This window comes from Protopterus annectens, chromosome 1.part0, assembly GCF_019279795.1.
Source record: "Protopterus annectens isolate FY-2018-M chromosome 1.part0, PAN1.0, whole genome shotgun sequence".
Taxonomy (NCBI): domain Eukaryota; kingdom Metazoa; phylum Chordata; order Ceratodontiformes; family Protopteridae; genus Protopterus; species Protopterus annectens.
The window spans coordinates 1,159,849,435-1,159,875,027 of record NC_056725.1 but is presented as its reverse complement, the minus strand read 5'-3'; positions in this window follow the sequence as shown (position 1 = coordinate 1,159,875,027).

Sequence of the window (25,593 nt, the reverse complement as noted above, 5' to 3'; positions counted from 1 at the left end):
TGATTAAGTCATGGTTTAGGAAGCAGTGCTGTAACTGTAGGGTTACTACCTTCTTAGTTGCATTGCTCAATAATTTAAGTGTGAGTTTGTCTGATAATTGAGTAGAAAGAGTTTGCTCAAAACATTGATATCAATGTTGTATGCCAGTGGCTAGCAGGGGTCCACTCACTTAAAGCACCACAAGCTAGATATGCAGTGACACTGCATTTGCCATCAGGAGAAAAATAAAAAGAATATGGGTAGACACGTGGTCTCACAAGATAGGCAATCATGATAATTTCTAAGTTACTACAGAAAACAGAAAAGCTCCAAAGGATGGGAGAGTCATTATACTTTACCAATTCACTATACACCTTACTTTTGTGAGATACTATGATTACAAGTCAGATTACTTCAAGCTTTACAGCAAAGAATCAAGGAAACTCTTTACAAAATTCTTAAGTAAGAGTATTGCTGCATTGGAGGTATACTGGACTTCCCAACCGGAATGCACCAATGGACAGCTAATCAGTACAGGTCCTCTAATTATTTGGCATATGGCCAGTATTCTTGGCATCAATAGCCATGTTCTATGACATAAATAATGACACAAGTCAACAATAAGAATGCACTTGGACACATCCTCATTTCCTTCATGTTCACTCAATCATTCTGCCCAGTTTCCTAATTTCTTACAAAAGTATGAACTACGTCAATGTCAGCTCTAGTATGGTGAAAGGGAATGAATGCAAGTAATTTAATCCACACCTCTTGTCTCACGCTCACTATGAGATATGACTTTGCACTTTAGATTTAACACTTTTACTAGCCCAAGACAGATCAGTAACTCTTAAAGAATGCAGACACAATTGGTTTACTACATTTATTGTGATTAAAGGTTGGCTTCAACTACTTCTCAGTCCCTTCTTGCTGGATCATTTAGAGTGAAAGACTATTCTCACATCATTGTTCAAACGTCTTTCCTTATCATATCTATGCAGAATATAACTTTGTTCAAATCATAATCTGAATTCCTCCCAACTTTCTCTCCCTTTCTTTTTAGTTTTTACTATGAACAATGCATTGTAAACACTTCTCCAGTGTATCTGCCTGGACTACTGTATACTGTAATTGATTCCAATAAAGTATATAGTCATTTAGAAAAAAACTCAATCATGGCAATAAACAGAAAGCTAACAAAAGAAAGCCATATGGAACAATGGCTTGTTTGTTGTTAAATAAAGCTATAATGGAGAATTATAAAAAGGGGATGGATTCCAAAAAAAAAGCATTTGACAGCATCCCACATTCATGGATAAAGGATTGTTTACAGATGTACACGATACACCCTATACTCATCAGTAACATTACAGTGGCCATGAAACAGTGCCAAACCAATGTGCAGCTAAGCCATGATAAAGGAAAAATTATTATCCCGTGATAATAATACAAAGGGGGGGCATTCCAGTGTGACTATTTGTCACCACTGCTCTTTTGTCTTGTCCTTAACACATTATGTTGTCTACTTAACAGATTTGCTCATGGTTACAGTTTGGCTCCCAGAAAACCAACTGTAAAGACTTCTCATCGTCTTTTTGTGGATGATTTAAAACTGTATATTTCATCAAATGAGGAGATGAAAGCACAACTGCAAGTAATTAAAACTTTCTCAGACAATTTTAGAATTTCATTTGGTCTTGATAAATGTGCTAAAGCAACATTTAAAACAGGAAAACTTCAGCAGCAAGAAAACAACAGCCTGGGACAGGAATGTGATATTAAGGAATATGAGCAGGAGGGAGTGTATAAATATTTGGAAATCGATGAAGGATTGACAATAAAACATGAACAAAATTTAGTAAGGCATATTTTAAAAGACTAAAAGTTAATACTGAAAACATCCCTGACATCTAGAAACAAAGTCCAAGCTATGAACCAATTTGCTCTTCCCATTCTAACTTATAGTTTTGATGTGATTGACTGGCCCCAAAATGTACTGGATCAGTTGGACAGGAATTAAGGAAAAATGTTTCAAGCTTATCAAATGATATACAGAAATAAGTGCATACCAAGATTATATATTCCTCATTCTGTAGGAGGTATGGCCTTCCTCAAAACTGATTACATGTATAGATCTGCAACAGTAAGACTGCATACAGATTCACTTTAGAAGATTGAAAGCCCATAACACTGAAATTCAAAACACTGAGACATAAATCTTGAAAATTCAAAGCAGTGAAAATTCAAAACATTGAATCCCATAACACTTAAAAACCATAAGAAACCAGCAGTTAATGTATGCCAGCAGAACTACATATAGAAACAAAGATCACGCTGCACAGAACAAAACAGCAATAATACAATTCTGCTGTTTTGTTCTGTGTAGTGTGATCTCGTAATTGATATATTTAAGTAGCAGAGGGTATAGGGTGCGCAGCCATGGGCGCCCACAGGCAGGCTGGCTGAGAAATTAATTGTACTTTAATTTTAAAAAAAAAAAGTTTTTTTTTAAAGGGTGTTCCTATTTAAGAACGCCCTTTGCATCCCGTCCAGTCACACAGATGCAACAGGTGTTTGTGACCTGTTTTTGTCTTCTGTGCCTGTGCGACCGATGGTTTATGTCTCCGTCTTTCACGCCTACTGGGAATTTGAATTCTACAGGACATTCGGATTGCGCATGCAAATGTAGGAGAGGTAGGTGTGTTGACAGCATATATTAAGCACTTATTGTATTGTATAGGTTTATACTGATGCCAGGGAGCTGGAGCGCACAAGAATGGGTTTCCTGTACTTCTTCGTTGTGCTGATGAATGAAATTTATTCTTGACAACTTAAGATTGTCTAAAACTGCATCCTTATATGTGTCCAGCACAAAATGTGACATGAATTTGTATTATTTTCCTGTAATAACACTTCAGTATCTGTAAGAAGGAGGCATGTCAAAATTCAATAATTGTTCAGAAGTGGGATTTTTTGTGAAGCATTCTTTCACATTTGTTTCAGTAAGATTTCATGTAATTATTGGCTGCTACTTGGAACATTGCAGGAAGCTGACATTGTAATAAGTGTCCCCTGGCCAGAACTACAAGAAAATATTTCTGTGATATCATAACAGTTTATAGCTGTCACTTTACGTGTTATGAGCTGACTAGATATTTCGGTAATATAAGTTTTTCAGTTATTGACATGTGTATAACCAAACTGCATGCAGCGAATTGAAGACTTAAAGTGCAGGACAGCAAAGTGACTGAAAAAATAGTCAGACTGATTGCTGCTTGTAACCATTGCCTTCAGTTAAAAAATGACATTGCAGGAGAGGGATAGTAAAACAGCTTTGATCATACTATTGATCTGTATTCTAAGATGACATTTGTATTTTTTTTTTTTTTGTTTTTTTGAGTAGTAGCTGTATAGCCATGTGAAGTTGACATTTGCATTTCACCTGTTGTTATGTTCTAGTTCTAGCACAAACCAACCTAATTTAGCTGTATTAGGATGCATGGTGTAAAATTGAGCTGTTTTCCTTGTAACATAAGTGCTGTGATCTGCCTTTGATCTGCTGAGTCATACGACATGTTTGTCTGTCTGCACTGTCCTGCAAGATTTTGAAATTCCAGTAAATGGTCTTGCAGATATGAGTTATGCAACATTAAATGCAGTACTCTGAGCTCTCAAACTTAATATTTTGTTCTGGTGGCATGTCTTCCTAGAGGAAACTGTATCCCTCAATCCATTCTACAAGTTTTGTTTCAACACATTCCATATGATTAATATAAAAACTTCCAGGGCTTTTCCATTTTAGCTAATGCTGCTACCTCTCCTTCAATCACATAGTTCTTTTCAGTTCTTTCCTTTGAGGATTTTTGTATTCCATTTATTATTAGCTGTTTCAATTTTAGACTGTGCCAGTAGTCTTCTCATGTATCTTTAAATCAGTTGTAATAATTATAATGAAATTCAGAAGCACTGCTGTCAGAACTTACCAGGTACTAAACATTCTTTCACCAAAATAGGCTTGGTTTCCTATTGCATGCTGTGTACTATTCTCTGTCTTAGCCTAGGACATTACCCTAAAGTCTGCTTATTTGCTACCATTCTTTTATACAATAGCGTGTCAAATGGCCTGATAAAAATAATGTAGAGTATATCTTCAGCCCTCTAAGGACCCCTAAGGACAACTGCATTGGTTCCCAAATGTATCTGTTAGCAGCACAGCAGGTAGCATACTTGTATCTTGATATAGAGGGCTATAGGTTCTACTCCCACATCATGTAGATTTGTATTTTAAGGGGGTGGAGTGCTGCAGTCCTGAGTATGTCCTCCTTTGGATGAGATGCCTAATAACTATGAACTTGTTTTTCAGCTTACCGCCCATTCCCTATTGCAATATACCAGCTTACCATTTTTTTTTAATATAACGTAGGAAATTTATTCTTCAAGGGCAGCCAGCATTGAATTTGTAGATGAACACTGAAATATAAAGTTGTTTTCTAGCAACAACCTCCATTATTTTCAGATCTCTATAATGTGGAATCATTCAGATGACTTTTACTTCTGCAGAAATCGTGCATATTGACTGATATTGGTGGATTGTAATGACAGACGTTTGAGTAGCCTTTTATGGTGGAAATGAAATTGGGCAGTTTGTCATTATTGATTCATATGTTTTATTTCATTGCTTACTGGGAAAATGTTCAAAACTATAAATTTAAAATACATTCTATCAAGTGGTACTGTATTATACAAGGGATATAATTCAATAATTATATATTAGAATGGATTCACCTTCCTGACTGTATTAAAGAACTTTGCCATGGTCCTAAAATGTGTGCAAGGGGCCAAAGATTTGAAAACAGCCCAAAGGTAAACTTAACCTAATAATGGCCAGATGCATTTTCTTTGAATGTGGGTTTCAATGCTGTTTCAGTTAATGTGACTTTCAAAGGTAGAGAAGTTTTAATGCAAAGTCTGTTTTCATTGTAAGACTATTACTTAATTTAGCAAATGTCTGTCAGTGTTTGTGCTATAAAATTTGCAAATTAAATCGAAATATCTGTAATATCGTAGAAGTAAAGCATAAAACAGTATGCACATAGAGTTTTGAACAGTGTTTATGGCAACTGGGGAGAAATAGCCAGGTAATGGGACACTGAAATGGCTGCATGGGCAGGGGCCACTGCTTGAGGAGAGTGGGCGGGGCTCTGGGAGGGGGCAGTGCATAGGGGGAGTGGGTGTGGCTCTGTGTTTGCACCCCACTGCAAAAAATCCTGTGGGCTCCCTTGGGCGCAGCCCCAACATGGGGGGGGTGCAGGGAGGCTTGCCCCCCCTGCTTATATTTGGAGAAGTGTAATACAGTTTGTTTTTTATTTGTTTCTGTATGTAGTTGTGCTGGAATATAGTACATGTTGCTTTCCTATGGCTTTTCAGTGTTATGGGATTCAATGTTTTGAATTTTCAGTGTTTTGAATTTTCAAGATTTTGGTCTCAATGTTTTGAATTTCATTTCGTACTTCTAAAGTGAATCCCTGCATACATATCTGCTGACCTCATCGGATCCAAACAGGCCTATATTTTAACAGTGAATGCTTAAAATAGTGAACACTATATAATCGACCCTAAAATATCGAAACGGCAAAATGCCGAACACAAGGAACAGTGATTTTTTTTTTTACAGGGAAAAAATTGCTGCCCCATAAAACGTTCAGGATTTTGCCATTTCGATTAAAAGGGTCAATTAAACAGCGTTCGCTATTTCAAGCGTTCGTTGATTTAATAGGGACCCTTCCAAATATAGTGAAAGTTGTAAAACATGAGGAGAATAAATCTAAGATGACTTCCCTGCTTAGTTTAGCAGAAGCATATAGGGGTCATGTGAGAATGGAAATCAAACGAAGTAGACAAAATCAGGCAGCAACTGAATGTGCCATAAACAAAAGAAAAAAAGTAAAAAAAATGATCAGATGGGAAGGCAAGAAATGTGAAAAAGGTACGAATATAGCTGCAAGTACAGAAATCTCCTGGAACAACCTGATATTGATCAGGATCTGATGCAGGAATAGTTAAGGAGACGTGAATTTAAACTAAAAGATGAAAGGTTAATATTGGTGGTCCAGGATATTGGACTACATACACAGTTTACAAATTCCAGTGAACATGTGAGAGAAACAGACAAATGCAAGTTCTATAAAACAAAACTATATACAGTGGCACATCATGTTACTGGCTATGATACACTAATGGCAGAGGGCCTATATACCAAAAGGCACAATAACGTGGCAAGACTTTTTGCAGTGGGGATTTTGCAAACATTACAAAATCGAAGTGGCTGAGAAGCATTGGAAACACAAAACACAAAGCACTATAGAAAATTATGAATTATACCTCACATGGGATCAGCCATAACCAACAGTTCAAAAATAGATGTGAGAAAAATAAATATAGTAGTCCATGAAGAGAACACAAAAGTAGTATTAATCATTGTAATTGGTACACCTGGTGACTACAGTGTCTTACATAAAGAGAGACATAAAGCTATAAAATACCAGAATTTGCAGGCAGAAATAAGGGCAATGTGGAAAAAGGATACCCAGATATTTCTAACAGTAGCAAGAGCAATGGGTTTCATAATAAAGAGTTTACAGTTGTACTTAGATATGCTACTGATACATGCAACTCCAGATGAATAGTAGAAAGACTCAGTTATGGACATATTTTAGGTGCTGCAATGAGCACATTTGACTAACATCAAAGAGTGAAATAATACTAATTTCATGAAATTTAATCATGCTTTAACTTAGAAATGGAGTCCATTACCATCAGGGTATTAGAAGCCCAAAAGATTTGAAGAAATTAAACCAAGATTAGGTACAACTAGTTCTGTTTCTAACGTGAATATAAAATATTCTATCAAAAGAGATCAACATAGTCTTATGCTTTGCAATCTTGAAATTATGAATGTTGGTCTATTTCTGAATGATATCTGTCTCTTTTTGTATCCCACAAATATTATGGGTAAACTTTTTTTTTTATTATCATAAGGATAAATTAGATGCAGTAGTTTACTAATAGCATGTTGAAAAGAAATTGGTCTAATACTGAACCTTCAGAGTCATCATGCATCACTGGATACTCTTTGCTTAACTGATTTCCATGTTAAATAGCTGGACACACCACTGGCTCCCATTCAGCCACTTATTTAACCAACCCATGATAGTTCTGTCTTACTGGAAAACTCATTGTTTTAGCTTATCCAGCAATGCTTTATTAGCATAATATATATATATGTATATATATATATATATATATATATATATATATATATATATATATATATATATATATATATATATATATATATATATATATATATATATATATATATATATATGGTTCCCTATTAGAATCCTGAAACACTATAAGCCTGAAAGTCAAAATCCTGAAAACTAATGACTGAAAATGCAAAATCTCAAGAATGCAAAATCTAACATGCAAAATCCTGAAAACACAAAATGGACATACTGACGTCATTGTGGCTTTGCTATTGTTAGCCCTGTGGTGTTAGGTCATGCGTTGGGTCCAGGTAAGTGTGCGGTTGGTTTTATGTTAGGGTTAGGGGCGGTATAAGTGAGTTAGGGTTAGGGCGCAGGTTAGGCATGTATGCAATAGTGACAAATATTGGGGTTAGGGGCGGTTTAAGTGAGTTAGGGTTAGGGCGCGGGTCAGGTGAGTGTGCGATAGTGACAGACCTTAGGGTTAGGGTTAGGGTCAGGGTCAGTTGGTAGATATTAGTGTCTTTATAGTGACATATTAGCATTATTTGTGTTTTCAGGATTTTGACTTTCAGGATTTTGCATTTTCGAGATTTTGCATTTTCAGTCATTAGTTTTCAGGATTTTGACTTTCAGGCTTATAGTGTTTCAGGATTCTAATAGGGAACCATATATATATATACACACACACATACAGAGAGAGAATGATAGATGACATAGATATAGATAAATATAGATATATAATTTATAAAGGGTCATTGTGCATTCAAAATCCACAGAAATAGAACACTTCTTGGACCTTAAAGCATAATTTGCATCCATTCTTTTTTTGTAGATGGAGCAGTTTTGCCAGAGTCTCTGTGGTTTGGTCCTATATGTGTTTATGTTGTTTGATTTGGGATTGAACCTTATTTGGCACCCACACCTAATGCGATGGACATCAGGCTTTTCATAAGTTAAATGTATCATACAATAGATAGATTCCTCCATTATGTCATATTGATTATGTCATATCCATAGCTGACACAGTCTGTTGTTATTGGTCTCTGCATATTAATTATAATTAAGAAAAAAGGTCATTGTGCATTTAGATGTCAGTGAGCTATAACACTTGTATGTATTTAAGGGGTGAATAGCATGATGACTTCATCAATACCTCTCAACCCCGAAGCACGGGAATTCTGGACAAAGCCAAAATAATGGGAAGACAAAGGCCCAAAATCAGGGACAGATTTTAAATATTATTTTTATATGCTCATAAAGTTGCTAGAGTAATAGACTTTGCATTTTCATTCATTTTCTGTTGGATATGAAGTATGTCATTCAAATGTCTGTCATTATTTGGTGACTTCAATCCTCAATGATTTCCCAAACAACCACAAATTTTATAGGTTCATACATTCATAAGTACTTACTAGGCTATTGTGCTTTGAGGATCTTAAGAAGCCTAGCCATACATTCCCATGATAGTTTTTATATTTTGCATACAAATAACCTAGTGATATGCTGAACAAGGATATGTTGGGCCATTTATATCTTTCCCCATTCCATGAAGGACAAGGGTGCTAAACTGGGGTGAGTTTACAGTTACCCACCCATTCATTCAAATTACATTTGAACACAGTAAAATAAGTACTTTGCTTTATGTAGAGTGGAAGATAGTTCCAAAGTAGCCATATTCTCAGTGATACAAACCAATCCCTCCATGATTTATTTACTTTGCAAAAAAGATCAAGATCCCTTAAGCATTTTGTGATGATGTGAGGTATTGCCAGCTATGCCAGGAGAAGTAGGACAGTGGATGTGTAACATACGCCAGCACAGCTAGCTGGAATTTAGTAAAGAATTGCATGTTATATGAATATCAAACTGAATTGTACAGATACTTTTCTTGAAAATGTATTTGCAAAGTTGCTTGTGTTAAAAATGTATCAACAGTGTGTCCTGCTAAGCAGAAAAAGAAATGTACATGTTTTATTGTAACTGTTGAAATGTATATTTTGCAACAGAGGTCACTGGAAGAGAAGAGGTTAGTCTCAATCCACCTGACTTTGAAAACTAGTAAGAAATTAAATTACTTAATTTAGGCCATGGTGGACTTTAAGGATTCCCTGGCAGATGCACTGTCAGAGATGCTGGGTGTGCAGATTGGTGTGATGAGGGAGTTGATTTTTCTGAGCTATGATACAGAATCATACTTGCCTAGACATGGTAAGACCTTGCTGTGTCTAATTATGGTGGCTGCTAAAAAAGCAATTACTAGAAAATGGAAATCAAAATCTAAACCGATGATATTAGAAGTAGTGATTATAGTAACATAGATAAAACAATGTGAATTGTGTGAACAATACATACAGGGGAGGAATGAGGTTTAAAAAAAGGCAGGACTTAAATGAGCTATATAATGTTTGACTGAAAATGATTGGGTAGATTATAAGTGATGTATAATACTTACAGTTGGGAGTGTGTCAGTATGGTTTGTGGTGGAAAATGATTGCAACTAGGATTGTGTCGGTGTGGTTTGCTTTCATTTATATAAATGTATGATTGCTTATGTCATTAGTTGTGGTTTAATAAAGATGTTTCTTGTTTAAAAAAAGGGGGCAGGAATTGAATAATGTATGCAATGTTGCTTAGGTTATATGATATATAGCAATATATGTGAAGTATAATGTTTGTTAATGTTAATTTAATAGCTTGATTATATTTATATGAATGTAAGTTTGCCTATGTCACAAGTGATAACTCAATAAAGGTGTTTAAAAAAATTAAAGATTGTATTCTGCATTGTCATTGGGGTGATCTAATTCCTACTGTGGAACGGTAGAGGTTTGAAATTCTTTTATGACTTCCAGAAGATACATCACATCTTAGCAAGCTCTATGTGTGTGTATTATTGACACATATGTGCTAAATCCTGGCAGTTTCTAGCACTGGGGGGTTGCATGGGAACCAGAAGTCAGATGGTCAGATGTATGTGATATCATTCTGCAATCTATCACTAAAATAATGTTTTAATAGTAGGTGGGACTGAAGTCTCAGAGCAATCTGTTTTTATAACCTGACAAAGAAGAATCTCTCACATACTTCATCTTGCCTTGCTCTAGTAAGTGACCAGAGAATGATAATTCTTTAGATCAATCAGGAAAATGTAGTGAGATTAGTTAAGTATTGTTTTTCTGTAACTGTGTGAACATGTCCACCTGTGTTATTTTTATTTCCTGTGATTGAAACTCTGTTGTTATTGTAAATAGATATTTAGTATTTTGATGTTCTTTTATTATTTATTACTAAATAATTATTAATATATATTTAAACTTTTCATTGTGGCTGGTCCTTTAGAAAATATTTTAACCCTTGAGAGCACATACATTTTTTGTGGGTTCTATTTGTGAGACGATTTCTTATTCAGTCGGTTACATAGGGATTGACATTTAGCTGGGAGAGTTTATCTATGTTACCTGAATGTGGGATGGTGTTGAATGTCTTTGTGAAGTCTAGATATGTAGTAAGCACTGTTTTTCCCTTGTCCATTGCTTCAGTAACGTTTTCAAAGATTTCAACTAGCTTAAGTAGGCTGACCTGCCTTTGATGAATCTAAGGATGGTTGAACATCTTTAAGTTACGTATATCCTCATTTATTAATTCCATAATTATTCTTTCCATAGCCTCACAAATGAGACTGATCAGATTCATGGGTCTTTAATGACCCAAGTCAGTTGAACCCCCATCTTTGTGCAAGGGAATTAGGGATGCTGTTCTCCAATCATCTCACACAAAGCCTGTTTTGCAGCTGCTACTGAATAGTTTCATTTGGTGATCAGAGAAGACAAAACACGGTTTAGGCTGACCAGCCTGGTATGGTATCCTGCTCCATAAACTTAATGTTCTTGGACTTAGATTGTGACATGAGAATATTTGGGAGAGGGCTGGTGTGGGAATGTGATCTGGGAATATAGGAGGAGAGGAGGAGTGATGTTTCAGGTAAATTTGTCAGCTAGAGTACAAGCTATATGTCTTCTGGGTCAGAGTATGTGATCTCATTTACTATTAGTTCTGCACAGTGCTGGGCATTGTTTCTGATACTTTAATATAATCAAAGAGGGCTTTGTAGTTCTCTTTCATCTGAGTGGCTATTTCTACTTCTTATCTGGCATTGGTTGATTTGATCAGTGTCCATAGTTCTTTGTTTAGTTCATCATGAGCCTTTATAGCATCTTTAGAGTTGGATTTATTTTTGTATACAATGTTTTTTTATTGTATTACAGAGCATGTTTATATTTTGGTTCACCACAGGGGCTGGAGAGGAAAACAAGAAAAATGTTTCAAGCTTGTCAAATGATATATAGAAATCAGTGCATATTTTTGAATTTGACATTGTATTTATTTCTGAGGGGACAGATGCATTTATGCATCTATTTCAGTGTGTTTAGAATTTGGTAATGAAGGATTCATCAAAAGCAGTGGGGTCATCAAGACGTAAGGGACTTTTAAATTTAGTCAGATCGTCATTTAGTGTTAATACGTTAATCTTTGCATTATTTCTGAATACAGAGGAATTGCAAGATGTTTCACATTTCAGTCTTATGATGAATGTAATTGACTTGTATTCTGATTTGACTAAGGAGGGCGTACAGCTGGTAGGGTGCAAAGCTGCCCCATATTGTTTAGGACCAAGTCCATGATTTTATCACCCCCTGTTTGTGTGTGGCCTAACTGGTACATGGAGTTTGCACTGATTAAGTTCAGAAATCTCTGGTTGTATGTGTTTGAAGATTTATAAGTCTCCAACTTCATGGAAGGGTATTTGAAGTCTCATAGAAGAACGCTGTTTAGATTTATACATGGGAACTCCATACAAGATAGGTTGGAGGTATGGTCCAATGGGGACACAAAAGATTTTTTCATAAGATGAATCCAGAGCCAGTGCAGTCCAGCTTTAGTTTTAGATGTAGTAGTCTAAATGTATTAATTAAGATGGACAAAATAAGTAAAGGATCAACTTGTAACAGGAGCTAGTGATCTCGTACACTTGTGCATCCTTAAAGAATAATTTGCATATCTTTCAATCTGTTTTGTTACACACTATCTGATCTATACACACACACACACACACACACACATATATATATATAAATATATACATATATATATATATATATATATATATATATATATATATATATATACACACACATATACACACACACACACACACATATATATATATATGGGTCTACTTCATTTCACTGAATCCCATTTCGCTGAACTTTCACTTCACTGAAAGTTCATTACATCGACAAGCATTTGCCCCCTTCCCCAATGTTGTGCGACCCTGGAGTTGATATATATAGTAGGGGTGTGGGGCACAGCCCCCACATTGGGGTGTGGTGGCAAGCCCCACCTAAAATGCTTGTCGATGTAATGAACTTTCAGTGAAGTGAAAGTTCAGCGAAATGGGATTCAGTGAAATGAAGTAGACCCATATATATATATATATATATATATATATATATATATATATATATATATATATATATATAAATATATATATATATATATATATATATATATATATATATATATATATATATATATTTATGGGGGGGTGGAAACTTAAAACTTATATGGTTCGAGACCATATGACAGAATTTTCAGAAACTCAAAATAAAAACAAATTCTATGTTATTGCAGTGGGACAAGCCCTCTTGCACCCCACACCCCTGAAAATTACATATACCAACTCCAAGATCGCACTACAGTGGGAAAATTATAAATTCCCCTATCCCCACTGTTGCTCATCTAATCAGGACACAATAGATGAGACTTCATGGGTTCTGTTCAAGCAGCTTTATTATGTACAAACACACCAGGATTGAGGCTTAATACTTTAACTTATTTAAATTTATAAGCAAACTACTGGACCCCACCCAGTTTGGGTTTGTGAAGGGCCGATCTTGTCTCCTGAACCTGATTGACTTCTTTGAATCAGTCTCCAGAGCCGTGGATGAGGGTAAGGCGGTCCACACAGCCTATCTGGACCTCGCCAAGGCCTTTGACACCATCCCCCACTCTGGTATCATAGATAAACTTACTAAGCTAGGCATTAATCCCTATGTCACTTGATGAGTTGCCAACTGGCTTACTGACAGAACCCAAACTGTAAAAGTAGCTGACTCCAAATCCAGCTCCAGACAAGTGAGAAGTGGAGTACCTCAGGGTTCAGTCCTGGGACCACTCTTGTTTAGCATCTACTTATCTGAAGTACAGGCCAGTACTAAGGGACTCTGGCTAACAATGTTCGCAGATGACTGCAAACTGGGAGCCATTATTGAATCTCCAAATGATGTGGATACTCTACAAAAGGGCCTTACAGAAACAGATGCTTGGTGCCAGAGCCATGGGCTCAAGCTCAATGCCAAGAAATGTATAGTTATCCCCTTTAGGAAAAACATGTACCCATGAATTACCACATAGGTGGCAGTACACTATACACCAAAAGTGTGATAAGAGACTTACGGACACAGGTGGATAGTGGTCTCACCTTCAGTAACCACATCGCCACAACAGTCAGGAAATCCTTCTGTGTGGCACACCTCATCACTAAGGGCTTTTCATCCAGAAAAAAGGAGGTCATTGTCCCACTGAACTCATCTCTCATTAGACCCATTATAGAATACAATGCCCCATTTTGTATGTACCTCTCAAGACACCTGCAACAACTGGAAAGGCCGCAGAAATACCTCACAAAAAAAAATCACAGGCCTAAAGCAGATGCCCTATGCTGACTGCCTTAAAAAAACTCGAGCTATACTCTGTTGCATATTGTCTACTCAGAGGCGATCTCTGCTTAACATGCAAGGCCATGTCAAGCCCAGAGCTGTTGGACATGCTACACTTAAAGAAATCCCAATCCCTCAGAGCCACACACTCCAGGGATCTAAACCTTGTCATCACAATAAACAAAGCATGCTGGAGGGATAGGTTCCTGAGCCAGAGACTTCCCAGACTCTGGAACAGACTGCCCATACATGTCAAGCAGAGTGCCTCTTTGGCTCTCTTCAAAAGGAACCTTGACGATTGGATGGGAGAAAGGAAATTCACCCCGGGGATCAAGTCAGTCGCCCTGCTAGACAGTGGTACAGGGAAGTAAATAGTGTGGGAAGAAATAGCCAGAGAATTGTTATGGCTAGGCTTCTATAGGCCCTAGGGCCAATAGCCTAGTACCAAGCTATGAACCTATGAACTAGCTATCACATTCATACATGTTCACTCAAAGACTGCACTCTCAAAATGGTACTGGGTATAGCACTTGCTCGCTATTTATATATGCATGTTCAGTCATTGAAATGTGTCTTAAAGACACAGCACATGCACTTTGTTCTACACCCACTGTACCACGATCTACATAAAACTTCTTCAAAGGGGAATTTAGTATTTTCCCCAGTGTAGTGCAGTCTAGTTGTGATGTATACATAATTTGCAGCGGATGCAGGGGGGCTTACCCCTGACAAAAAATTTGATTTTCTTTTTTTATATTTCAATGAAATGGTCTCTGCCATATGAATTTTGAGTTTACAAACACTCGATAAAGTCATATAAACCCATATATGTTATGATGCACCTCTGTATATCACATCTGAAACCCTTATTTTACAAACTGGTTTCATTCTAGCTGCAATTTGGTTTTGTTGTACAAAGTATGGTGATATGGCCCTGTAAAAATAAATCACTCTGTTAGAATGTTTTCCCAGTATTGAAGTAAACACAAATTCAGAAGTAAAAGTAATAAAAGTGTAAAAAATAAAACTATCATTAATTGCATAAATTGGTAGTAAGATTTGCAGTGCACACAGAAAGCCCACTTACAGCTAAATAACAGATAAATTAAACTGAATGAAGACTATGTCATTGACTCATTTTCCAACCTTTTTGTACTATTTCTTTTGCATACAATAATTCAGAGTTCATTATAGCTTCATGGCATTCATTGGAGCCAGTTTCTATATGGGAGATGGCAGGGGCATGAGAAATAAAATGAGACTACATGTCTTTCTAGGGGGCAGTATAGCTGAGATATTAACAATTTGTTGCTACTTGTTTTGCAGATTTGTGTCTTCCTCCAGAATCGATAGAATATACATTCATAGGGAACTTTATAGACCACAGCCATGATTTCACTATTGTGCCTTGCCCACATTCTGATCGTGACACTCGTTACTGTCATTTTACAGAAATTCTCCCACATCTAATGCAGACCATGACATTACTCCCCATTACACATGAATGCCAGAATTTAGCCAGCAAGTCTTAAAAGTAATACAAAACATTTTAAAAAATACATAAAAAATTAAACTTATCTGCCTCAACTTTTATTAGATACATATAAGGGGTTCCTGCATACCTTTTTTTTCCCTTTTTAACATGTATATTGAATTATTACTTAAGACATAGGCAAGCATACATTTATATAAAAGAAAACAAACCATATTAACATATTCTTAGTTGCAAACTTTATACATCACTTATATTCTTTTGCATATTTATCATCAATTCATTATTGCATAAATTGATAAATTCCTTTCTTCCCTTAAACCTCGGTCCTCCTAACCAAAAACATTATTCTACGTGTATTGTTCCCACAATTTCTGTTTTTTTAATGTAATTTGCTCCTACCCCTTTCTACAGATCCCACTTCTAGTCCTTTTGTCTCTGATACAATATTCAGTACTTCTAATACAGTTGGTTTAGACTTTAATTTCCATTTTCAAGTCATTGCTTTTCTAGCAGCCACCAATGTTAAACGTAGCAAGGCCTTACTATGTCTAGACAATTCAGATCCTGTATCCCAGTTCAAAAAATAATTTCCTTAGTTACACCCATTTGCTCACCCAGTATTTCTGACAGAGAACTCTGTAGGGGATTTTTAAAGTCTGCCAGCTCATTACACTCCCAAAAGATATGTGCTCAGTAACCTCTTTGTAGTCTGATTGGGGTATAAAAATACCTATACAAACACTTCCAAGCAAAAATCCTAAATTTTCTATACTAGGTTGCATATTTGGGGACCATGGATATGTCCTCCCATTGTTTCCTTGTGAATTGCTTATAAAATTTCCTGCATACATATTTAAGATGTGGGGCATATGGTCTATGGATACAGTGAAATACCCAACGGATTCATATCCAGACAGAGTATAAGATGATGCAAAATAATATGTCCAGGCATGAAATTAATAAACTATCTAAAGATTTGCAAGGCATTAAAGTCAAAATGCAAGATATACTAAACAGAAATACAAAAATTGCACTTGACAGTTTGTGACTCTAATACTATGAAGTATCTCCATGGGTCTATTCCAGGTTATTAAGAAACTGCAGGGTAAGGGTGTGGCAAACGTTACCACTTACTGCCTCAGATGGTACTAGTGAAAGACAACATAGGACAGTAGAAGAAACTTTCAAAATGTTTTGGAGATATCATCAAAATCTTTATATTGATGTGGATACCCAGCCTTCATACCCATATGATTCACTACTCACAAAATTGAAAATGTTGCCTCTTCCCCAATTAGCCAAAAAACAAATAGCATAAATGCCTGCCCCATTTTCTAAAGCAGGACTTGTAACAGCAATTAAACATCCTAAAACTAATAAGGTCCTCCATATGGATGGTCTTCCTTCTGAATTATATAAAACCCTCCCTTCTATTGCTATAAACATATTATTGCAAGCCAGTATTGCAGCCTTAAGATATTATGACATCCCCCATCATGAACACGTTCCATTATCATACTTTTTTGAAGGCAGGAAAATATCCTTCTACCCCTGATGTCTATTGCCCAGCTCCTGTTTTAAACATTGATACCAAGATATGTGTGACAACGTGAGCTTCCTTCACATCTTCCCTCATTGATCCCGTCTTTAATTCAGGATGATCAGGTTGGTTTTGTTAATGGCAGAGCAGGATGGCATAATATTGTAAGAACATCTCAATGGCTAGAGAAAGAATATCAGTCACAGAAACCATTTGTCTTAATCTTGCTGGATGCTGAAAAAGCTTTGGCAATGCTAAATGGTCATATCTGTTTCAGATATTAACCTCATTTGGATTTTGTTTTATTTAACAAAAGTCTGTCTTCAATTTACCAAAGATCTGCAGCAGCAGTTTGAATAGGTCTGTATTTGTCACATCCCCTAACTGTTTTCAAAGGAATTAGGCAAGGGTGTCTCTTTATCCCCCTACTTTTCCTTCTAGCCATTGAACCAGTAGTGATCAATATAAGAAATATAATCTATGAAGCATCCGACAAAACACTTTGCAATTAAAGGAGAGGTGGAGTTGCCTTACTGGCAGATGATCTTTTACTTCTTTTGGCCAATCCTCAAGTTGTAATACCAAGTTGCTGGGAAGTTCTTTAAGAATGGAATCCACTGTCAGGATATGAAATAAACACTGTAAAGTCTATACTATTGGTTCAGGCAATAATGGGATCCTGTAATACATAAAATTAGTACTGGTTCATTATACCCCCCTCCCCGATCTTACCTATTTGGGTATCCACCTGACACTGAACTCAGAAGCTACCAGAGATCATAATGTGCAACAGAACAACATCTTATGGATTGGAGTATATGGATCCTTTCACAAGTTCTTAAATTAGTGCTTATAAAGAGGATTTTCCCCCACAGTGTTATATATCTTGCAGAGCTTACCAAAGGGAATCCAACACAGTACTTTGAAAAAAAATGGGATAACCATCCTAATTTTTTATGTTCCCCATATTAATTTATAAAGGTCTCAAAGCAGTTCACAATTTATCTAAACAAGGGTGGACAAGGTTACAAGGATTACATATAGCCTAGTAAGCCACTTTACTAGAATGTTCCCCTTTGTTCCAGTTTTTAATTACATTGATGGACAGTTAAGATAATAAAAAGATGGGAATCCCTCAATGTTATGAATTCCTGATTACACACTATGGTATGATCTAACCTACTGACCTTATCACTCTGCTGAAGTCACCCTTCATAACCACTTCATCCCGGAAATGGAGACTGTTAACCTGTAATTTATTTAGTAACCTGTAGGTTATTTTTTAACCCTTGATCATATAACAAGGTTTACAGATGCGTCATAGTCCCAGTGCTGGCAGTGTTTAAATTTGGATTTGTTGCCCTCTTGGAAACATATATTCTGGAACTGTGATAGAATTAAACGATTTGAGGAAGATTTTTGGAATATTCTATCTAAACTTTGCTACATTGAAGAACAAACTTAAAAAATGCTGATTTGAATAAGTTCTCCTCAAGCAACCCTCTAGTATTAAGAAATTGTATACAATGATCTTAGCAGCAAAATAAAGTCATTACCCTATACTGGAAAAGTCATCCTCTCCCAACTATAACTGAATGTTGGCAGATTCTCCAAGGTATATATAGAGATGAATGTCGTATCGTTAATCGTAGGGGTACAGAATCCAAATTCTTTGCACATTTTTCTTCCTATGGACAGTTATTTGATATAGCCCTTCCCATGTTGGAGTGAGGAATTCTACATGGACAATTTCAACCACATGTACAATGCTGACCCTTGTTTGAAGTGCCTAACGGTAGGCTGTGATTCTTTTCTAAAGATATTTCAACTACTTTTAACCCTAGGCAAGCTCTATTTTTCTATTTTCCTGTTTTTCTTTTTTTCCCTCATTTTTCTCTGTCTTATTAAGTTTATCTCTGGTATATATAATCAGTTTAATAAACTGTACACTAACGATTATCTTTCTAATATTGCATAATACTGCACTGACCAGACTTTATCACATTTTTCTTATCTTTTGTTCATTATGTTATAAATACAAGTAGAATTAATTTTATTATGTACATTTAATACTCAGTAATCATTAGTGTACTTCAGTTTATTTAATATGCCATACCATTTTGGCATTATTAAGTATCTGCAATTATCACAACCTTTGTTGTGAGACTTTGTGATAGACTACTAAAAGAAGCACCCTGTATTTGTTTGTTTTATTTCAGACGTTTGTTATTCAGCATAATACTTTTTAAACAAGATGTGATAGGTCTGTTGTATTTTGCATGTTGTTGCATTTGAATCATAAATAAAGTATTAAAAAATAAAAGGAAACATGCTGCCACTTCCACTTTTACATTAATACTGACAAAACCAAGCAATTTAGAAGCTGATGTGTGGTTATAAAAGTGAAACTTTAAATGAAAGAAAAAAAAATCACTAATGCAAGTAAAGTGACCTGTGCAGTTTGACAGACATATTGTTTATAATGTTAACTGTACCATGGGATTCATTAACAATCATGCATCCGTTGTGCTCACAATGTAAGCATGTTAGTGTGATGACCAGCAGTGCTAACTGAATATGCATGCTGCTCATCCCACCTATACAGTTACAAGCACCATTCTGTGGCTACTACTGGTGTGTGTGGCCAGAGAAAGGTGACTGCAAGCACCAGCACCAATGTAAACAAAATGGATCGCACTTGAGATAACAGTTTGGGATGAATGCAGAGAATGCAGTTATTGCATTAAAGGATGTATTTATAGGGAACTGATATATGCAAGTTGACAGCACCGCTATAATGTCCATCTCACCATGTATAAACAAAACAAAAGGACCTTACAGCTGTAATGACAGGTAACTCATATATGGACATATTTATGCAAAAAAATGATAGTGACACCAATAGGAAAGGGGGGTTTATCACCTAAGAGCATGTAATAGGAAAAAGTCATATCATTATATAAATGCAACATACCAGTCTAGTGACAAACAACATACATACTTGACCAGTGACAAGACTGAGTAGATGACGTGTCAGGAGTCTAGTTTTGCAAACATACCTTAGTAATACTGGACATGCTCACATACAATTAAAGGGAAGAGTAACATAACAGCAATTCAACAGCAGCAGCACAATAGAAAGTGTTGTAACAGAGGACCAGTTACATTTCATGATGGTGTCACTGCATGCCATACAATAAAAACTGTTTATGGAATCACACATCTGCCATTAAGCTGTTTATTTTGATGGAAACAACTGCAGTATTAAACACGTCTGGAAGAAAACATGCACTATAAAGCACAATTATCTTGTGAATAGGTAATGCACATGAGCAAGGAATGACCTAAGTAACATGTCCATCATGTCCTTTCAGACCACATTCCTGAACAGATATCAGAGAGATGCATAACAATCATGGGTGCCACAGATGTACGCATATTTGTCACATAAGGAAGAACATCGCTGAAGGACAGAGAGCACTATCATACCATGTAAGGTGTACTGATGACATACCTGGTATGGGAATGCATGAAAAAGTTGTCCTTGTGAGTGTGTATAAGCTACTGCTGTCTGACAGGCAGATGTTACCAGATTCAAACCCCTGCCAATCATACAAGTCTCTCTCCAGACCCCTGTGTTGACAAAATGTGTGTGCCACATCTGATAGGAATGTAGGCTGTCACAAATAACTGAATGGAATATGTCTGTTAATACAGGAGGTATGAATATAATATGAACAGTCAGATTTAGTCAGAATGCTGGAAAGGAGCTGCACAGCAGTGAGCATTACAATATTACTGATTCTTTGACAAGAAAACTGTTTCCATCATGTAGGACAGACACTATCCCAGAAGTAAACACCAATCTCTCTCTGTAGGTTTGCTATACAAGCCAGTACTCATTGTATGCTCCACAGATGCACTCACAACACAACATGACCTGACTAAACATTTCACTCTTATTAAATCACTACCGGTGATGCTATATCACTGTCCAACATAAAAATAGATATGAATAACTAGATGCAATGGTGTTTATGAAATGTCAGCACATTCATATAATGTTGTCCCTTTCAGGAATTGAACAGCAAGCAACGTGACTCTACTGACTAATGACATCTGGATGAACCACAGGTTGCACAGTGGAAACCTTACAACTCACATGACAATTCACCTATGCTAACCCATTACATCATATGTATGCATGTGTGGTAAACAATCTCTGAGATGAAAGGGATAGTGGGGGGCTCTCACATTATAAATGGACATATAACTGTGGTACATGTCATCTGTGCATTACAGTATGAGGTACAACAATGCTAACAGCCACTGAATGTGGATGTTAAACACATGAGCATCTGACAACAGACAATACATTATATTGTACAGGATGAATGCATCATGATAGAAATGTCAGTACAATTGTGATATATGTGGTTATGTGAAGACATTACATCACATTTCTATCTGCAAGGGATATGTGTGCATATAATTGCTGTAGTTTGCCAACAACAGACACCGTGTTGTCTCATTCCCTTATGCCAGAGGATAGCACTTCCGACATATGTTATATAAGAAACATGAAAGTAAATGCCATCATTACTCTGAATAAAAACATCTGACAAACCAACCTAGATTTTAGCAAGAGGGATGAACATCTACATGTTGACAGCAGTGTTAGTGACATGCACAGACACAATAACCTGGTATAACGTAGTCTTAGCGGTAATGGATGGATTTCAAGTAACTACCCAAGATCACAAGCTAAGCATCATTGCCTGAATCCCAAGCACTGCCAAACCATATCAAGGTACAATTGAGACAGTGCACAGTTAAATGGATGACATCATCAGTGTTTATAAGCTGGACGTTCATGCTACAATGTCTATGAAATGCACACTAACACTATGCAGATACACATCATATATGTGCTTGGAGAATAGTGTACATCATATGAGGGTAAAGAACACACCCACACCTGGAACTCAGCATCCTACAAATGTAGTTACACCATGTACAAAGCACACTATCAATGTCACACAACACAGGAGAATGTGCACTGCAAATGTGACATACTGCAGGTATGTTAGCAGCATGTAATCACTTTGTGAGCATAATGTTATTTTCACTGATAATATCAGGATTTGCAAGTGTCACAGAGTGTCACAGTAAATCAGTCTCATAATCATGAGGATACATAAAGGTGGTTGTGAGTATGGCTAACGGTATATGAAAGTACTAACTGTCACAGTATTGAAGCAGTGATGAAACTGAACCCCCTAACTATCCACTTACAACAGCTATACAGCACTTATTAATGGCTAGAGAATGTTGTTGTTGTTGTTGTTGTTGTTGTGTCTTTTGGCTTTTCCCGGTTAGGGGTCGCTACAGCGGAACTCCAGTCCGCTAATGATTGGCAGTAGATTTTTACGTACCAAGTTGCCAGCCTTGACATACAACCTTCAATGAAGGTACGCCCATTCACACATGTCTCTACACAGAAGACGCTTTAGCTGAGAATCTAACAGGATAACGTCTTACTGTGAGGCGACAATGCTACCGCAGCACCTAGAGAATAATGACTACAATTAAGACATACATTATCTATGAAGGTATGACATTAGCAGTGTATTGACAAGGAAATATATCTGGTAACATTATTTTTACAGCAAATCAGGCCATTATATATGCATGTAAAACACTCATGACTCCATTGGCAGTCACACTTGCAGAAGTTAAGCACTGCTGTATTCAGACATCCCACCTATCAGGTTACACATTATACAGAATAGTGTAAGATGTGTAGGCACCACAGGAGAAGTCTAAGGTTCAAATACCTTCAGTTCACTTATAAAACAATTACCTCATCAATTTGTTGAACCAGGGGTGCAGGCAGACAGTATAATGTAATTGTGTGCTTTTATTGATGCCACACAAAACACCTGCCATATAAAGAATGGAAACATTCACTCCCTAGTCAGTAAATATTTGCATCACTTTCCCTCTAAAAACATTAAATGACTATTTTCAACCCGTGATGCTGTTATTTGAAGCATGAATTTATAAATTTGTGGACAAAGTATTGTCTAAAAAAAGCAATGTTTTATTTATGTAATGCATAGAAACTTATACTCATTACATTATAACAGTATGCATAGCTACATCCTTGTGTAGCAGTGAAGGTATAGATGTGAAAGGTGGGCTTAAGGGATGGTGTAGTCATCTATTATTTTAAAACATTTATCCAGAGTATAGGTTGCTTGAACACATGCTCATCTAACTGTAAACATCATCACATACAAGTCGACCATGTTGAATATTGAAACTCATAACAATCTAAGGAGCACTGTACTAGTCAAAAATGCCACACGTTAAGTCTGTCTCTTACAGGAAGAAATTGGACTTTTGTCTAGATAACCTCATCTGTGTGTTTCAAATAGAATGTTTGTATAAAAGCTGGTATAAAGGAGCTGTGTCCACATTTAAATCCATCCTCTTCAGGAGGAATGGAGACAACAAGCATTACACAAACACACTTGCAAGTCTTCCATGGTGGATATCAAACCTCCTATCTACCTAGGTATTACAGTCTAGAGAACACTGTACTAGTGGTAAGCACCACAAGAGAAGTTTGATTCTTAAAGGGAGACATTGCACTGTTGTTAAGATGACCTCATCAGTGTGTTTTATACTGGATGTTTGTGTAAAAGTTGGTATAAGGGAGCTGTGTGCACATTTAACTGCATCCTCTTCAGGTGGAATGGAGACAGGAACATGCATTACACACACACACACACACACACACACACACACACACACACACACACACACACACACACACGTGCGTGCATCTTCCATAGTAGGTATGGAACCTCTTACCTTTCTAGGTTACACAATCTAGAAAGCCCTGTACTAGTTGTAAGTGCCACAAGAGAGGTCTTACTCTTAAGGGAAGAGATTGCACTTATCTCAGGATGACCTCATCAGTGTGTTTCAAAGAAGATGTTATATAAAGACTGGGATGAGGCAGCTGTGAGAACAGTTAAATATATCATTCTCATGAGATGCAGATACACCTGCCAGAGATATACACAGTGTCACATATACAGCAACACACATAAGTCTTCTATGTTGGGTATTGAACCTCATACCAATCCAGAGAACACTGTATCAGTCACAAGCACCACAGGAGAAGCCTGTTTCTTAAGTGGATAGATTGTAGTTTTGTCAGAATACCTCATCAGTGAAATGTATTATTCTCAGGAGAAGTGGATACACCACCAAGTGATACACACAATCTCACATACACACACACAAATCTTCCATTGTGGGTCTTGAACCTCATGCCATTCTAGAAGAACCTCCTACCTATCTAGGTTACAAAATTGAAAGAGCAATGTACTCATCACAAGCACCACAGAAGATGATGAAGAGTACCTCCGTGAAATTGGAAATTAGAATATTTATAATAAGTAATGCTTGGAAGGGATGGTATTGTGCAGCCCAGGTAGTGCAACAAGTGTATGTGTGTGCACAGGAAAATGTAACATCACAATGATTGTCACATGTAATGGCACAATTTTATAATGAAATGCAGATTCTGTCCTTAGTATGCATTGTGTTACTGTCAGAGACATGGACATGTTCTACATAATGGGATGACATGCACATTGACTGTTGTATACCAGTGGATTATCAATCAAACATTGCTGTGACTTCATGTCAAGATGATTGCACACTTGTATTGTTTCATAACTTGCACTATGTGCATTGGCAAGACAAACCTGCAAGTCGTACACAGGACAGGGTACTGCAGAATGATAGTGATGGATTCTGAGAAAATAGGTTAAGCAAGTTGGTAACACAGTGCAAGTGCAAACACTGTAGAGCAGACATATGACTTTACACAAATTAATTGTGAATCAACATAATTCAGAAATCATGATCATCTTTTGATAACACTAATACAGATATATGTCTCTAGACATAGCAAGGTCTTGGTGCCAGACAAGCAATTACTAGAAAATGGAAACCAGAGTAAACCAACTCTGCTAGAAGTAGTGAATATAGTAACAGAGATAAAACAACTGGAACTGAGATCTTTAGAAAAGGGTACAAGCAAATTACATAGGAAAATGGGGATTGTGGGAAAAATAAATACAGGGGAGGAATAAGGTTTAAAAGAAGGCAGGATTTGAATGAGCTATGTAATGTTTGACTGAAAATGATTGGGTAGCTTATAAATGGTGTATAATGTTTGCAACTAAAATTATGTCAGTATGGTCTGTGATGTAAAATACTTCCAACCGGGACCATGTCAATATGGTTTATTTTCATGTATATAAATGTACGATTGCCTATGTCATAAGTGATAATTTAATAAATATGCTTCTTGTTAAAAAAAACACTAATACAGACATGCAAATGCTGTTAAACAGAAACCTATAAATCTTGATTTTCTCTTTTTCTGCTGAACTCTTTTAGTGCAGCTCTGATACGCTGATTTACACTGTTGGTGGCAAAGTGTTA